The sequence below is a fragment of the Scyliorhinus torazame genome, chromosome 5, assembly GCF_047496885.1.
Source record: "Scyliorhinus torazame isolate Kashiwa2021f chromosome 5, sScyTor2.1, whole genome shotgun sequence".
NCBI classification, from domain to species: domain Eukaryota; kingdom Metazoa; phylum Chordata; class Chondrichthyes; order Carcharhiniformes; family Scyliorhinidae; genus Scyliorhinus; species Scyliorhinus torazame.
This window is the reverse complement of record NC_092711.1, coordinates 89,505,643-89,512,061: the sequence shown is the minus strand read 5'-3', so window position 1 is coordinate 89,512,061 and position 6,419 is coordinate 89,505,643.

Below are 6,419 nucleotides of genomic sequence, written 5' to 3'. Positions count from 1 at the left end.
GCAGTTATGTTACTTCAGTAATTTCCGCATTCTCCATTAACTACCCTGCCTGTTAATTCTATTATTTCTGATAGTTCCATTATTGTAGCTGTAAACATCATGCATCAGAATTTAAGAGTAGTGAGGTCATGAGTCAGGTTTCAAAGTTGCAGGAAGGTGGTTTAAAGTGTGTCTTCTTCAATGCCAGGAGCATCCGGAATAAGGTGGGTGAACTTGTGACATGGGTTGGTACCTGGGACTTCAATGTTGTTGCCATTTCGGAGCCATGGATAGAGCAGGGACAGGAATGGTTGTCGCAGGAGCCGGGGTTTAGATATTTCAGTAAGCTCAGGGAAGGTGGTAAAAGAGGGGGAGGGGTGGCATTGTCAGTCAAGGACAGTATTACGGTGGCAGAAAGGACGTTTGATGAGGACTCGTCTACTGAGGTAGTATGGGCTGAGGTTAGAAACAGGAAAGGAGAGGTCACCCTGTTAGGGGTTTTCTATAGGCCTCCGAAAAGTTCCAGAGATGTAGAGGAAAGGATTGCAAAGATGATTCTGGATAGGAGCGAAAACAACAGGGTAGTTGTTATGGGGGACTTTAACTTTCCAAATATTGACTGGAAACTCTGTTCGAGTACTTTAGATGGGTCCGTTTTTGTCCAATGTGTGCAGGAGGGTTTCCTGACACAGTATGTAGATAGGCCAACGAGAGGCGAGGCCATATTGGATTTGGTACTGGGTAATGAACCAGGACAGGTGTTCGATTTGGAGGTAGGTGAGCACTTTGGTGATAGTGACCACAATTCGATTACGTTTACTTCAGTGATGGAAAGGGATAGGTATATACCGCAGGGCAAGAGTTATATCTGGGGGAAAGGCAATTATGATGCGAAGAGGCAAGACTTAGGATGCATCGGATGGAGAGGAAAACTGCAGGGGATGGGCACAATGGAAATGTGGAGCTTGTTCAAGGAACAGCTACTGCGTGTCCTTGTTAAGTATGGACCTGTCACGAACTTCCGGTTAAAGGCGGGCGGGAGGCAGCCGCGTGTTGGAGGGCTCCCGTTTGGGAACGGCATTGTCGGGGGTTAACGCCCGGTCCTAGGGCCAGTGAAGGCAGTAAAAGTCGGGAGACAGCACAGAGGAGGGGAATGTCGAAGACCAGCAAAAAAAGCAGCTGAAAGTCCGTCGGGGAGTGGAAAGGTCACCGCGGGGTCAGTAAAGAAAATGGAGGCTGGAGGACCAAGGGGAGGCCACATTGCTTACGGCTGAAGAAATAACTAAGGTGATGGCTGTGGAATTCGAAAGGCAGTTTGCAAAATGCATGGAGACAGTGCGGAAGGAGATGAGGGAGGTTTTGAGTGCGCTGGTGGAGGAGGCGATTTCCCCGGTGATGACGGCGGTGGCGAGTGCAGTGGCGGATGTGCAAGAGCAAGGGGAGGCGCTGAAGGAAGTGGAGGAGACGTTATTGCAGCACGGTGATCAACTTGCCTCGATGGGGACGGAGATGCGGAAGGTGATGGACATTAACAAGGATCTGCGAGGAAAAATGGAAGAGCTGGAAAACAGATCCAGGCGACAGAATTTGAGGATTGTGGGGCTGCCCGAAGGAGTTGAAGGACCGAAGCCGACTGAGTATTTTGCCGTGAAGCTGGCAAAACAATTGGGGGAGGGGGAGGATACCTCCCGATATGAACTGGATCGGGCTCATCAGTCATGGAGGCCTGTACCAAAGGCGAGTGAGCCGCCAAGGGCAGTGACTCTGTGCTTCCGTAGGTGCAGTGTGAAGGAGAAGGTCCTGAGCTGGGCCAAGCAGAAGCGGGTGGTGCAGTGGGCTGGAGCTCGTATACGTGTATACCAGGACATAACGGAGGAACTGGCGAGGAGGCGGGCTGCCTTCAACTGGGTGAAGAGGGCACTGTACATTAGCAAGGTGCAGTGGGGCATTGTATATCCAGCGAAGCTGAGGGTGACTTATAAGCTCAGGGACTTTTATTTTGGAACGGCGGAAGCAGCGGAGGAGTTTGCGAAGGCAGAAGGACTGTGGCAGAACTGACAAATTGAGAAATGGCCATGTGCCGATGTAACCTCATGACTGTATTTTCTTCTTTCTTGTTTCACTGCGTGCGGGTGTAGGGGCTAAAGGAGCCAATGTTGTATATATTTGGACAAGGGAAGGGATGGGACTTTCACTCGAAATGAGGGCTCTTTGGGGTGTAGGTGGATATGCGGGGTTTGTGTGCTCAAAGGGGTTCTCTGAGCTTTCCTAGGGCCGGGCAAGGGGGAAAGGGACCCGGGCGGGGGCCTCCACGCTGGCCGGTTTAAGCCGGCCAGTGAACGGGAGTGAGGTGGGGGGATGGGTTGCGGCCATCGGAGCCTGGCAGAATAGGGTCCGAGTGGTCTAGCCGGGGTGGAAAGTTGGGGGGGAGGAACCGAGGTTGGGAGGAGGAGTTTTACAAGAGGCAGTGGACGGGAGGAGTTTTACAAGAGGCAGTGGACGGGAGGAGCTGAAGACTTGGGGGGGGGGGGGGGTGTACAACTCTTGGGTATCATGTACGGTACTCTTTCAGAGGCTGGATGGCGTTGAGTGTAGGGTGGGGGGGGGGGGGGTGGACTCCATAGGTCAATGGTGACCATGGGCGGTCCCGGACTCCTTTTTCTCCTTTGTTTTTTGTTTCCACCGTGGGAGGGTTTGGTTTATTGGATGCTTACATTGACAGGTGGGCCGTTGTTTGGGGTGGTGGGAGGATGGGATCATTGGTATTGTTAAGGGGATTGATTTTGTATTTGTTATCATTTACTCCTAAATTTATAATGTAAATTTTTGAAGGAAAATGTGAAAATGTAGAATAAAAAAATATATATTTTTAAAAAGTATGTACCTGTCAGGCAGGGAGGAAGTGGTCGAGCAAGGGAACCGTGGTTTACTAAAGCAGTCGAAACACTTGTCAAGAGGAAGAAGGAGGCTTATGTAAAGATGAGACATGAAGGTTCAGTTAGGGCGCTCGAGAGTTACAAGTTAGCTAGGAAGGACCTAAAGAGAGAGCTAAGAAGAGCCAGGAGGGGACATGAGAAGTCTTTGGCAGGTAGGATCAAGGATAATCCTAAAGCTTTCTATAGATATGTCAGGAATAAACGAATGACTAGGGTAAGTGTAGGGCCAGTCAAGGACAGTAGTGGGAGGTTGTGTTTGGAGTCCGAGGAGATAGGAGAGGTGCTAAATGAATATTTTTCATCAGTATTCACACAGGAAAAAGACAATGTTGTCGAGGATAATACTGAGATTCAGGCTACTAGACTAGAAGGGCTTGAGGTTCATAAGGAGGAGGTGTTTGCAATTCTGGAAAGTGTGAAAATAGATAAGTCCCCAGGGCCGGATGGGATTTATCCTACAATTCTCTGGGAAGCTAGGGAGGAGATTGCTGAGCCTTTGGCTTTCATATTTAAGTCATCTTTGTCTACAGGAATAGTGCCAGAAGACTGGAGGATAGCAAATGTTGTCCCCTTGTTCAAGAAGGGAAGTAGAGACAACCCAGGTAACTATAGACCAGTGAGCCTTACTTCTGTTGTGGGCAAAATCTTGGAAAGATTTATAAGAGATAGGATGTATAATCATCTAGAAAGGAATAATTTGATTAGAGATAGTCAACACGGTTTTGTGAAGGGTAGGTCGTGCCTCACAAACCTTATTGAGTTCTTTGAGAAGGTGACCAAACAGGTGGATGAGGGTAAACAGTTGATGTGGTGTTTATGGATTTCAGCAAAGCATTTGATAAGGTTCCCCACGGTAGGCTACTGCAGAAAATACGGAGGCATGGGATTCAGGGTGATTTAGCAGTTTGGATCAGAAATTGGCTAGCTGGAAGAAGACAAAGGGTGGTGGTTGATGGGAAATGTTCAGACTGGAGTCCAGTTACTAGTGGTGTACCGCAAGGATCTGTTTTGGGGCCACTGCTGTTTGTCATTTTTATAAATGTCCTGGAGGAGGGCGTAGAAGGATGGGTGAGTAAATTTGCAGATGACACTAAAGTCGGTGGAGTTGTGGACAGTGCGGAAGGATGTTACAAGTTACAGAGGGACATAGATAAGCTGCAGCGCTGGGCTGAGAGGTGGCAAATGCAGTTTAATGCAGAAAAGTGTGAGGTGATTCATTTTGGAAGGAATAACAGGAAGACAGAGTACTGGGCTAATGGTAAGATTCTTGGCCATGTGGATGAGCAGAGAGATCTCGGTGTCCATGTACATAGATCCCTGAAAGTTGCCACCCAGGTTGAGAGGGTTGTTAAGAAGGCGTATGGTGTGTTAGCTTTTATTGGTAGAGGGATTGAGTTTCGGAGCCATGGGGTCATGTTGCAGCTGTACAAAACTCTGGTGCGGCTGCATTTGGAGTATTGCATGCAATTCTGGTCGCCGCATTATAGGAAGGATGTGGAAGCATTGGAAAGGGTGCAGAGGAGATTTACCAGAATGTTGCCTGGTATGGAGGGAAGATCTTGTGAGGAAAGGCTGAGGGACTTGAGGCTGTTTTCGTTAGAGAGAAGAAGGTTAAGAGGTGACTTAATTGAGGCATATAAGATGATCAGAGGATTGGATAGGGTGGACAGTGAGAGCCTTTTTCCTCGGATGGTGATGTTTAGCACGAGGGGACATAGCTTTAAATTGAGGGGAGATAGATATAAGACAGATGTCAGGGGTAGGTTCTTTACTCAGAGAGTAGTAAGGGCATGGAATGCCCTGCCTGCAACAGTAGTGGACTCGCCAACACTAAGGGCATTCAAATGGTCATTGGATAGACATATGGACGATAAGGGAACAGTGTAGATGGGCTTTAGAGTGGTTTCACAGGTCAGCGCAATATCGAGGGCCGAAGGGCCTGTACTGCGCTGTAATGTTCTATGTTCTAATCTGTTCTATTGCTCACTCTGGTTTAAGTTTATGTTGCGGTTAATAACAGACAAACTCTGTCCTCCCACCGATCTGATTAGAGTTTCCAATGAGTCGATTCTGTGGAATGGAATGTCTTATCAGCGTTTCCACGGTGACCTGTCTGCAGTGAAGGAATGTCTTATCAGCGTTTCCATGGTGATCTGTCTGTAGTGAAGCACCTGCTTGAGTTTCTAACTCAGACTAAACTTCTCTCTCCCATAACACACATTATATCAGACATTGGATGTCAATGTATTTCAGCCATGTTATGTTAATGTCTCCAAAACCCTAAAAGGAGTTTCAGATACACAAACTTTTAAATGTGGGAGGACAAGTTGATAAAGTGTCTCAAAAACACATGGGATCCAAGGTTTTATAATTCTGGGTGTGGGGTACAAAAAGGACAGAGGTCATGTAAATCTGTACAATCATTGGTTAGACTGCAGTTCAAATATTAGATCAGGTTTTGGGGATTTTACACCAGGAAGGATGTGAAGGCCATGGAGAGGGTGTAGAAGAGATTCACTGAGATGATCCCAGGGAAGAGAGGCTTTAGTTTCCAGGAGAGATTAGAGAAACTGGGGCTCTTTTCATTCGTACAGAGGCTGACTGGAGATCAGAGGGAGGGGGGTTCATTCCAGCCTTGGGTGACTGTGTAGAGTTTGCACTTTCTCCCCGTGTCTGTGTGGGTTTCCTCCGGGTGCTCCGGTTTCCTCCCACAGTCCAAAGATGCACAGGTTAGGTGGATTGGCCATTCTAAAAGATTTCCCCTGAGTGTCCAATGGTTCGGTGGGGTTACATGGATAGGGTGGAGGAGTGGTCCTCTACATTGGCCCATCAAACGCTCCCATGATAGGTTTTGCACAAGGTTGGATACAATGTAAATGTATCAGTGGTTAGCACTGCTGTCTCACGGCGCCGAGGTCCCAGGTTCGATCCCGGCTCTGGGTCACTGTCCGTGTGGAGTTTGCACATTCTCCCCGTGTTTGTGTGGGTTTCTCCCCCACAACCTAAAGATGTGCAGGGGAGGTGGATTGGCCACACTAAATTGCCCCTTCATTGGAAAAGATGAATTTAGTACACTAAATTTTTTTTAAAAATCAATTCTACTAGTTACATCCTCAAAATTGAAGTTTCCCTTCATAGATCCATGCTGAATCTGTCGAATCCTGCCACTGTTTTCTAAGCGCTCAGCTATAAAATCTTGATTATGGATTCAACAATTTTCCCCACTTCCTACATCAGGCTTCCTGGTCTATAATTCCCTGTTTTCTCTCTCCCTCCCTTTTTTAAATAGTGGAGTTACATAATCCACCCTCCAATCTGCAAGAATTGTTCCTGAGTCTGTAGAATCCTGGAAGATGAGCACCAATGCATCCACTATTTCTCGAGCCACTTCTTTAAGTACTTTGGGTTGCAGATTATCAGGCCCTGGGAATTTATCAGCCTTCAATTCCATCTATTTCCCCAACACAATTTCTCTACTAATATTGATCTCCTTCAGTTCCTCCC